We start from the raw sequence: 12,179 nt of genomic DNA, 5'->3' as shown, positions 1-12,179 counted from the left end.
TTAGCTGCCTAAGATCCAGACCCACCAAGCAGAATAATTGTTTTTTTCTTCCTCTCCCTGTTATCTCATTATCTATTGCAGAAAAGACCAAGAATGTAACTGCACCTGAGCCGATCCTTTTACAAGTATAATGATGGTCTCCAAGAATTATTAAAATTCCAAAGAGAACTACTGCTTATAAGTTAATATCTTTTCCTGGATCCATTCATTCTCCCTAGTAATTCTCTCAACAGAATTCTTCTTCTCTCCCCTCCCATAATCTGTTTTATTAGGTTCCAAGCGTCCATTCTTTCTGTAGCCTCAAGATGGTATATACGATTTTGCACTTCGTTGGGAGGTAAGATCTTTATTCTTAAGGCTCTCATGTGCACACATTAAATAAATTTGTATGCATTTTCTCCTGTTACTCAATCTACCTTATGTCAGTGATTTTTCAACAAACCTTTTGGGGACCAAGGGCCTTGGCTTCCATAGTTATTGTGCCTTGGGCAAAATCACCAAAGCCTATCTGTTCTTCTGGAAGCCTCAATAAAAAGACCCAGGAACTTAAGAAGCCAGCAAAAGAGGTAAGAATTTCTTACCAGCTAAGGTCCTGCTCTCTCCTTTGGTCAGTCCAGTAGAGTAGATGGTAAAAATTACTGTTTCTCTCCTCTGCAAGGTTTTTATTAATGAGAAAAAGGGGCCTGTGTGACTAGTCTTGGGGTATAGCAACTTTAGTGTACTTTTAGGCATTTTGTGATATGAATATTTATATTGTTTGATCCCTTTCTTCCCAGAAATCTTTTTGTTTGTCTTTGTATTTATGTGTTCTGCCATAAAGAGGGGTACTGGTTGAGGTTCTGTCTCCTCTTGTTTATGTCCTTAAGAACTCGACCTGTGATCAAGTGAGCGCTTTCTCTCTTGGTTCCCACCATCCATGGGGCATGATTTCTGGGTCAGGTCAGGTCAGGTGGCCAGTCTGAAAATGGCTGGGAATCCACAACTTTTTCTGTTTCAAGTGTGTCAAGCTCTTGGGAGTTTGTCATAAGAAGTGCCATTCATAAGGGGCTTTTGTCATCTTGACCTGTGCTGCCTGGTTAGTGCTGAGCAAGTCTAATCACAGGAGGGCCTACCCAATGTGACAGATTAACTGGTCTGTGACTCACAGCCCCCAACAAATTTCGGGGTACAGGAGGAAAACACCATTTTTAACTGTCTATAGCAAAAAGAATGTTTCACTCTCTCAGCCTATTTCTGGGAAAATGGGGGAATCTTTGATCTTTGGAATCACTTCTTCTCTGAGAAAGGGTATTGGATTGAGTTGCTATTGGAATTAAGTACACCATTCAAAATTCAATGGCTAAAAGATCCATTCCTTAAATTAGACTCCTAAAAAATGAGAAATAAAATAAAATAAAATAAAATTTTAGAGATCCCTTATTCCAAACAATAGGAAGATAGTATTAAAAGAATCATATTAGTGTCATGGCAAACCTTAAAAATTCTTTGAACTAAATTAAATAGCAAAATCTGAGGTAAAACAAAGTTACACTCACACAGGCCACTTTGGATTCCATGCAACGTTCACAGTGGACACTGCTCCGTTTTGTAGTCTGTTGGTTACGATTCCCATTGTGGCTTAGGTTAGCTTCCTGCTCAGGGAATTAGTCCCTCTTGGTTTGATATTTGTGTGACTCTTGGGATACCAATTCATTATTAATCTTTTTTCCTTCCTTGGACAGTATTTGATTTCCCATCTTCTTCCATCTGTGGGAGGCACACGATGTTTTGGGGCCTTTGTGTGTAGATGAACAGCTGAGAAGCTGAGACCCCTAGAAAAGATGGCTGGAGAAACATATGAGTTGTACTCCATTTGTAGCTGGTGAAACTTTCCTTTCTGTAAGCTGTCTTTAGAATGCTTCTGGATTTTGTGCAAAGGCCAGAAATATCAGCTGTTTATCTTGGCTAAAATCTGGTTATAAGATACTTGAAAAGATGTTTTAAAGAATTTTAGGGTTAAAACTCAACTTAATTAAAAGCTAATATCCACACTATATTATACACTATATATAGTGTATAGTGTATAATATGTACACTATATATATAATATATACACTATATATACACTATATATAATATATACACTATATATATACTATATATATGTATTATACATATTATACACTATATATATAAAATACACTATATATAGTGTATTACATAGCATGGATATTAGCATGGATATATATACATATATTACCCCCATCCTGGCTGCTTTCAGGGGCCAGTGTTGAATGTCTGCAGCTTTTCCAGGCACATAGTGCAAGCTGTTGGTGGATCTATCATTCTGGAGTATGGAGGATGGTGGCCCTCTTCTCACAGCTCTACTAGGCAGTGCCCCAGTGGGGACTCTGGGGCATCCAACCCCTCATTTCTCTTCCACACTGCCCTAGCAGAGGTTCTTCATGAGGCCCCACCTCTGCAACAAACTTCTGCTTGGACATCCAGATGACAGGTATGCAATGCATATAATAATCACATCAGGGTAAATGGGGTATTCATCTCCTTAAGCATTTATCCTTTGTGTTACAAACAATCCAATTACATTCTTTTAGTTATTTGAAAATATACAATTAAATTATTTTGACTATAGTAACCCTGTTTTGCTATCAACTACCAGGTATTATTCATTCTTTCATTTTTTTTAACCCATTAGCTATTTTCATCTTCCCTACCAACCCCAACTACCCTTCCCAGCCTCTGGTAACCATCCTCTACACTCTATGTATACGAGTTCAATCGCTTTAAATTTTAGCTCCCACAAATAAGTGAGAACATGTGATCTTTGTCTTTCTGTGCCTGGCTTATTTCACTTAACATAATGATCTCCGGTTCCATCCATGTTGTTGCAAATGACAGGATCTCATGCTTTTCCGTGGCTAAATAATTCTCCATTGTGTATAAGTACCACACTTTCTTTATCCATTCATCTATTGATGGACACTTAGATTGCTTCCAAATCTTGACTATTATGAATGGTGTTTCAGCTAACATGGGAGTGCAGGTATCTCTTCAATATATTGATTTCCCTTCTATTGGTCATATACCTAGGAATGGTATTGCTGGATCATATGGTAGCTCTATTTTTAACTTTTTGAGGAACCTCCAAACTATTCTTCAGAGTGGTTATACTAATTTATATTCCCAAAAACAGTGTACAAGGGTTCACTTTTCTCCACATCCTCACCAGCATTTGTTATTGCCTGTCTTTTGGTTATGGACAAGTGGGGTCAAATCAAGTTTAAAAGCTTCTGCAGAATGAAGGGAACAATAAACAAAGTGAAGAGACAATGTGCAGAGTGGGAGAAATTATTTGCAAACTACCCATCTGATGAGGGATTAATAATTAGAATATATAAGGAGCTCAAACAATTTTACAGGAAAAAATTGAATAATTTGATTTAAAAAATGGGCAAAAGATTTGAATAGACATTGCCCAAAAGAAGACATACAAATGTCAAACAGGCATGTGAAAACGCATTCAACATCATTGATTATCAGAGAAAAGCAAATCAAAACTAAAATGAGATATCATCTCTCCCCAGTTAAAAATCTTTTGTTAATTTTGTTTATAAATTTTCTAATTTAATTGCTTTATTAGTCAAGTGCAGTAGTGAGAAGGGGGGAAGTGTAGAACAAGGAGTAAGATCTGTAACGAACTGTGAGCAATCAATTGAGATACTTCGCTATCTTCAGACCAGCCTGCTTATTTTTCTTTTAATGTTCAGCTTGAGAGCTCTTTATATATTCTAAGTAGAAGCCCTATGTTGAATCTTGTGATTTGCAAATATTTTCCTCTAATCTGTAGATTAACTTTAGATGAACTTTTCATTCTCTAAATGTAGTCTTTCACAGAGCAAAAGTTTTTAATTTTTATGAAGTCCAATAGAGTAATTATATTCTCTTATGAGTTGTGCTTTTGGTGTCATATCTAAGAACTTCTCATCTAGCCCTATTTCCTAAAATTTTTCTTTGTTTTATGCTAAAGTTTTTTAGTTTTACATTTATATTGAAATCTATAATACACTTTGAATTAATTTTTGAATGAAGTATTAGGTTTAGGTTGAGACTCAGTTATTTGCCCTTGGACATCTAATTGCTTTAACATCATCTGTTGAAAGACCTGTTCTTCCACTGAACCGCTTTTATAACCTTTGCAAAAATCAGCTGGGCATATTTGTGTTGTTTAGTTTCGGGTTATCTCTTCTGTTCCATTGATCTATGAGTCTATTCCCCCAACCAATATCACACTCTCTTGATTATTGTAGCCATATATTAAGTCTTAACATTGGATATAATAATCCACCCCACTTTATTCACTTTCAGAATTATTTTACTTAGTCCATGGCCTGTGCCTTGAGATATAAATTTTAAAATAAATTTTACTATATCTGCAAAAAATTTTTTTGGAATTTTGATATGAATTGAATTGCACCTGTTGATGAAGTTGGAGAGAATTGGCATCTTTATTATGTTGAATCTTTCTATCCATTACAAAGTCAGCTCTCCATTTATTTAAAGGTCCTTTGCATTTGTTCCTTTGGGTTCTGTCATTTTTGGCATAGAGGATCTATGTGTACATTAGATTTGTACCTAATTATTTTTCTCTTTTTTGAAATAATTGTAAATAGTCTTGTATTCTTAATTGTGTTTTCCACATATTCATTGCTAGCATATAAAAATATGATTGATTTTTGTGTGTTGGTCTTGTATCCTATGATCTTGCTAAACTTATACATTAGTTCTGGGAGTTTTTAAAAGATTGCCTGGAATTTTCTATGTATACAATTAGGTCATTTGAAATAGAAACAGTTAATTTTTTTTCCATTCAAACTGGCTATAGTTTGAATGCATCCCCCAAAGTTTTTGTATTGGAAACTTAATCCCCAGTGCAACAGCGTAAAGAAGTGGAACCTTTAAAAGGTGATTAGGTCATGAGGGCTCTGAATGGATTAATGATGTTTTGCGGAAGTGACTTAATTATCTCAGGAGCGGGCTCTGGATAAAAAGGATGAGTTTGGCTCCCTCATATTATCCTTCCCCCATCTGTCTTTCTCTTTCTATCTTGTACTCTTGCCCTTTTGCCTTCTGCCATGGGATGATGCAGCAAGAAGGCCCTCACCAGACGTGGGCCCCTGCACCTTGAACTTCTAAGCCTCCAAAACTGTAAGAAATAAACAATTTTCTTAATAAATTATTCATTCTGTGGCATTCTGTTATAACAACACAAAATTAACTAACACAAATTTCAGTGTCTTTATTTCCACTGTGTGCCTTATTGCACCAGTGAGAACTTCCAGCACTATATGGAATGACAGTGATGATAGCAAACATCTTTGCCTGGTCCTGATCTTAGGGGGAACTAATTCAGATTCTCACCATTAAGTATAATGCTAGCTTTTGTGTTTTCTGTAAATGATCTTTATCAATTTGAGGATATTTCCTTCTATTTTTTATTTTTAGAGAGGTTCTTTAAAATTATAAATAGATGTTGAATTTTGTCATAGATTTGATCTTCATCAACTGATATGATCATGTGATTAGCCTGTTAATATGGTAGATTATATTGACTTTTTTTCAAACATTTAAAAGCATTGCATACCTGGAATAGATCCCACTTGGCTATGTTGCATAATTCTTTTTTACATATTTCTGGATTCAAGTTGCTAATATTTTGTTTAGAAATGTTATGTCTAAGTTCATGTGAGATATTGATCTATAGCATTTTCTCTTGTACTGTCTTTGGTTATAATATCAAGGTAATTTTGGCCTCATATAATGACTTGGAAAGATGCCGTGAAGAATTTCTATTTTTTGGAAGATGCTACATAGAATCAGTGTAAGCCTTCTTTAAATGCTTGGGAGAACTCTAAATATTGGAGTGACTTGGATCTTGGTCATAAAACCTTGATTCTTTTCTGTCTACATTCTGTCCTTAGGAAATTTAATTTTAGTCTATTTTAAAATATGTTTCACCTGCCAATAAATCCAAAATTTATATCCCCAGCTCCATTCCATTGCACTTAGAATAAATCAAACTTTCCCAACCATAGAGTATCAAATTCCTCACTGGCCTCATTTTTAACCAGTTCTTAAGCTAGGTCCCTGTTTGTCTGCTAGGGTTGCATAACGAACGACCGCAGGCTGAGTGGCTGAAACATCAGAAATTTATTTTCTCACAGTTCTGAGAAAGGCTAGAAGTCCAAGATCAGGGTGCCAGCAGGGCTGGTTTTTGGTTCCAGTGAGATCTTCCTTCCTGCTTTGCATATGGTCTCCTTCTCACTGTGTCCTCACATGGTCTTTTCCCTGTGCATGGAAAGACAGAGAGAGAGAGAGAGAGAGAGATCTGGTGTCTCTTCTTATAAGAACACCCATCATATCAGATTAGTGCCCTGCTCTTAGTCTTCATTTAATCTTAATTACCTCCTTAAAGGCCATATCTCTAATGCAGTAACAGTGCGGATGAGGGCTTCAACATACACATTTTTAAGAAACACAGTTCAGTCCCTAGCAGGACCTAATCTTACTTCCTAGAGTACACACTTTGATTTTCTTCTCTAAATCAAGGACACCCAGCCCATTCCTATCTTAGGAATAGGATTTTTTGATTACAATTCCTGGAGTAGTCTTTCCCTGAATCGACATGTTTAGATCATTTTTATTTATTATATCTCAGCTCAAATGGAATCTCTCTAGTGAGTGTCACGCCCTGACAGCCCAAGCCAAAGTTTTCTCTACATCTTGGTCATTGTTTTCTATCCCATTGCCTTGTTTAATTTTCCTTATATAACTTACTGCCATCTAAATTATCTTTTTCTCTTTATTGGTTTACATTCTTTGTGCCTCTGTCTGCTACACTAAAATATAAGCTTCTTGAGGACAAGAACTGTTTCTTTGGTTCACCTCTATATTCTGCGTCCCTTGTCCTGTTTCTGGTACATGGTAAAGGATAAAAAATATTTGATAAAGTTTGAATGAGTGGGTTTGGTTTAGTCAATGCAGGCAGACTGCATGAGACCTATTCAATATATGGGTTTCACTGTGCTTCATGGTCTTATGAAGTCCTGAGAAATGAGCCATGAATAAGAACCTCTGGCTTGTATTTGTATTTTCAAAAAGATTAGTGAAAATAACTTTATAATTTGTTGATTATAGAAAATATATTTAAGGACTTTAAATTCCTATTTCCTAGGGTTCAGGGGTAAAAAAAATCATAGCAATACTAACCATCTTAATTTCCTCTAGTTTCCCAAATCAGAAATGAGGACAAATAGCACAACTTCATTCTTTGGATTTTTCTTTTCTAATTTATCATCCAGAAAGTGCAAAGGACAATGGGTATTCATCTCCATATATACAATCTAAACAGTGCATGTGAAAGGAGAAGAAAAATATATACATATACCACATTATTTGCAAAAAGGAATCGTATTCCTTACCCACAGAGTGTCCTCCGTTGTGAATTTTATGATTAATCATCCATGCACCTGAACGTAATTGGCCTTGTTAGTACTTTACTTATATTTGGCTTCCCTTTACCTGCAAGATAGTTGTTAATGGATGAAATTTGTTCTAAGTGAGGTGATAGGGCTTCAATCTTTGAATAAAATCGGGATTCATAGGAAATTTACATTTGCATCTTTCAGAGTTATGAAATATTCAGGGGCTTGTAAAGAGTACAGAATTCCATTTAGATTGAAGTCAAAAAATAGTTTATTTTTCTTATGCTCCGTAAGAGATTTAAACCTTTAAGAGATTATCTGCATTAGAAGCTTTGCTAAAAAATTCAATGCTTTCTTGAAAACACATGATCAGAAATGCTGAGGAAAGATACAAAAACTTTGCTGGGTGGTCATTTTCAGGTTATTAAACTCTTAAATCATGTATTTTTAAATGATTTATATTTGTGGAAATTTCAGTAATAAAATAAAATTCAGAAACATCTGCTTCAACAAGCACATTCTCCTGAATTCAGAAAACTGAAATAATTTGTGAGCCAAAGTCTATATTCACATATTTTCTATTTCAAATGTAAATTAAATATAACACTTGGGAGATTATGAAGAATGTAATTTGGCCCAGAGAAAGTGGCTGCCTCAATTGAATGTTCTTTCTTAGACTGAAGCTGCGTCCATGTTCCTCAGTAGGCAGCAGAAACAACATAGGTCACTGTGTGATTTCCCAAAACCAGGAGATCTTTTGCATGGCATGCTCCCCCAAAGTGAATAATGGTTGGCTTCCAGGGCTAGATTTTTTGAGGACAATTTTTTTGTAGCACATCATAAAAATGCAACCCCATCTTATTACTTACCTTAAGTACATTTCTTGTCAGATTCATGGCTTTGTTTCCGCATATTGCTTTCCTAACTACTTCTCCGGGTGAGGGGTGAGCCCTCTCCTCATGATCAATATGTCTATATCATGGAAGGAAGAAAAAGGTGCTGGAAGAAGAAGAAGATGGAAAACCCATCCTGATGAGACAGTTGTTGGCTAGCTCTTGAGGACAGCTGCACATAAGACTGTATTATCAGCAAATATATTTTAAAATAGTGACATGATCACACATGAAGCTGGCCCAGCAAAACACTGTTCCTGAACTAAGATCCAAGATCCCCTGAGTGATGTAGTAAAGGCAAGAAATTGTTTCTATCAATAATGAACAGACAGCCAACACATTAAAATAGGTTTTCAAAATATAACAGACATACACGGTATGTTGTAAGAGTTATAAAATAGAAAAAAAAATACGTTTAAGCCAATCTGCACTTTCTTTTAGTAGACTAATCAAAGAGCTTAGAGAATTGCATATGAATGACAAAAACTATCTATAAGAGAATATAAATATATATATCCATATATCCTAGATAACTAACATATTAAGCCTTAGAAGTAGTAAAGTATTATTGTTTTGCAAGATTTACAGTAACGATTCTGATCCAAGGGCTATATCCCCGCCAGGGGCCATTTGACAATGTCTGGAGACATTTTTGGTTGTCACGATTGAGGTGGGGCTTGGAGAAGCTACTGGCATCCAGTCAATAGAGGCCAAGGATGCCACTAAACATTCTGCAATGCACAGAACACTCCCTCACCCACATAGAGAATATTCTGGCTCAGAATGGCAATAAAGTCAAGACTGAAAAAATCTGATTTAGATGTATTACTTGGGCAGACATACAAATGAACTTTTAAGAAGTCTTAAGTCTATGGCTGAGTTTATTTAGAGGGAAATATCAGATACCTGCAGCTAAATAAAGAACACTCTTTTCACCTTAGTTCTCCAAAAACTCAGTCAATATATTCATGTTCCCACGGCCACATCCTAAAAGATATATTTGTTTATTGAATTTCCTAGATGAGGGAGAATAAGAAAATTTCAAGTTATCTCAATAATTTCCAGAGGACCTCAGCAACTAGGACATTATACCTCTCATCTGAGGGAAAAAAAGGGCAAACATTTCAGAATTTTTCATTTTTTTTTTTTGTGGCAAAAACGGAAAGGCTACAAATGCATTCACTTTCAAACTGAGATGTAAGAGCATTTTATGAGTCTTTTGAATGCCTCTCCAAGGTTTTTAGGAGTTTCTACATTGAAAGGCTATAAACTTAGTTGCAATAAAATAGACATTATTTTTAATTGTTTCCTCTCAGCCTTATCATATATATGTACCAGAAAAAAAGACTGGCATGGAAAATCATTATTTACAGTTCTGAACAGCTTTCATACTGTCATCATTCTGTAACGTAAGGTGTTTCTGCATTGAAAGAAAATATACTGGGGCAGCAGTGTGAGGAAAGAAAAGCTAAAAACTACCAGGTGTTCTTGAAACCTTGTACAGATACTTATACAAATAATGTATATCTTTTGTAACTTCACTGATTCCAGGTATGATTATCCATGTGGAAGACTAGGCTGGAAGAGCTTGCCTCCAACTTTGAAGGTCAGTGTTAACCTCACCACATCCAGGCTCTCTGAACATTGAGGCTTCCTAAAGAATAGTTCCAGGAACCAATGTGATTCGCTTTTCCAATATTAAAATTTGGATTTTTTTAACTGAACATGCCAATTCCTAAAAAAAAAAAAATAGCATAAGAAAGAAAACCAGGGCTTCTTGAACTAAATATCTGGAGATGCTGAACATGCCCATCAATGAGTTGGGCCAAATATCTCTGAGCTTGAAGTTTTGTAAATAGATAATTATTTTAGCTGGGGATGATTCTTTTTGTCTATGTGTTCCCCTTGTTTGATCTAAACTTTTGGCAATCTAAATGTATATTTTGCACGTTAGTTCACTTGATAATAATGATTGCACTATACTTCTTATTTGATTGATTGACTCAGGACTTAAAAAACTGTATGAATGTTCCATTTTCAGCCACTATAGTCACAGTATATATTATCCGGGTAAAATTCAACTGTAAATATAATCTTAGAAGTTTTCCTGTTGTAAAAGATTGGGAATTTCAGGAATGCATGATCTGAAACTATGAGCCATGGTATTATGTCTTGTTTGCTTTCATGTACAAACTAAAACAAAGCAAAACAAAAACTGCAAGAAGAAAATAATATTATATAAATACATTTAGTAAACCAAGTAAACAAGTGATTTTCTATTTTCTGGCATTGTCACTTCTCTCTTTATCTTGTTTATTACTAAAAATGATACTGTGTTCCCAAAGAATTTCAGAATAAAGAACAAGGCGAGTGACTTAAAGTACAGATAATACTGTATCTTACAATATGTGAAAATTGTTTTATAATGATTGGTTTCTTTTCGTTCAGACTTCAAACCAGGGCACCAAACAAGACCTTCAAGGTTCAGAACAAAGTCAGTGTTGACTGACTTTGAAAGACATATAAAATTTGAAGGACAATAAAATTGAAAGACAATAAAATTTTTTCATTACTGAAATATGAAGAAATATAAAACTGAACATTCATGTTAGAAATGTTTAATCACAAAAAGATCATATTCACAGTTATTTCCATTAATTTGTTTCTGAGGAATCTTTGCTGTATAATTTGTATCTTGGTTACTGATTTTCATTTGACTGAAAAATAATTAGAATACATTTTTAAAACCACCCATTGAGGTTCTTTCACATGAGAGGCAAATAATTTAATAATGACTTTCTAGCATAAGCTGCATTCCAAGATGTTTACTTGACCTGTTACCCCACATGGGACCTGTATAATCTCCCTCAAAAAGTATGTCTTTGGTCTCAAGACACAGTCACAGGAGCACCAGGTGAATGTGTGGGAATGGTTCATGCTAACACACTTTCAGTCCTGGGAATGTGATCAAAATCACACACCATTAGCTGCTTGGGAGTTGCTGTCATCGGTCTGTAAGCATAACAGCAGATTCAATCTGATATTGAAACTCATGAGGCTGATAAAGCCCTTTTCTGCAGCAACATGCTAACTAGAAGAAAACAGATCAGGACTTGCGTACAGCAACTTGAAAAGAGAAATAAAACATGTTGGGACACACTTGATTGTTCCAAAGGCTTTGAACAGAAGAATTCACCCACATATTGGGTTGTAGCAGGATTAATTAGTAAAGCTGCCGTAACAAAGCATACTTAGAAAAAAATGATGTATGACAATCTCCCTCTCATTTTCCTGTTACATATTCATAAAAACAGAGGAAAGAGCGCAGGTGCCCCACGGTTCTAAGTGTCTTGGTTCACTTTATGTTAAAAATGTATCAGGAGGGAAGGCATCCTTCATTTTCAGTTAGTTATAGTTCATTTTTATTTTCATTTTTCATAATGGGCTTTTTTTAATAATCTGCTATATTTTGAATAATTTATCTCACTAAATTCATCACATGAAGGAGGAAGCCATGGATCTGACAGCTTAGGGTGACAGGCTAAGCCTTGGGTTAGAATTGCATGAGTATTTCTCTTTCCACTATTCCACAGCTACTTTCAAACAGGTTAAAATTTACTTTCTAAGACCTTTGTCTTCTTCACAGAGGATAAAATTTTTCTGTGTCATTGTGGAGCTTATTTGTGCATGGAGAAAACTATAACCTTCTGGTGAATTACATTAAGAAATTAGATATAAATCTAACTCATACAAACACCAACAGCAAGTGGAAGGCAACTAACCTTGGTGAGAGCCCTGCTAGATA

General features: G+C 35.3%; 1 long non-coding RNA gene across 1 annotated transcript; it reads right to left on the bottom strand.

Moving 5' to 3' along the window:
• Positions 1-6,206: 6,206 nt before the first annotated feature.
• On the bottom strand, positions 6,207-8,478 carry LOC100972769 (uncharacterized). The gene is made up of 3 exons (XR_004667327.2): positions 8,351-8,478; positions 7,479-7,526; positions 6,207-6,345 (listed from the first exon to the last, which is right to left on the bottom strand). It is a non-coding gene; the product is annotated as an uncharacterized LOC100972769 (long non-coding RNA).
• Positions 8,479-12,179: the final 3,701 nt, after the last annotated feature.

This window comes from Pan paniscus, chromosome 19 (assembly GCF_029289425.2).
Source record: "Pan paniscus chromosome 19, NHGRI_mPanPan1-v2.0_pri, whole genome shotgun sequence".
NCBI classification, from domain to species: domain Eukaryota; kingdom Metazoa; phylum Chordata; class Mammalia; order Primates; family Hominidae; genus Pan; species Pan paniscus.
The sequence above is the reverse complement of the archived record's forward strand: the minus strand, read 5'-3'. Positions and strand labels throughout refer to the sequence as shown.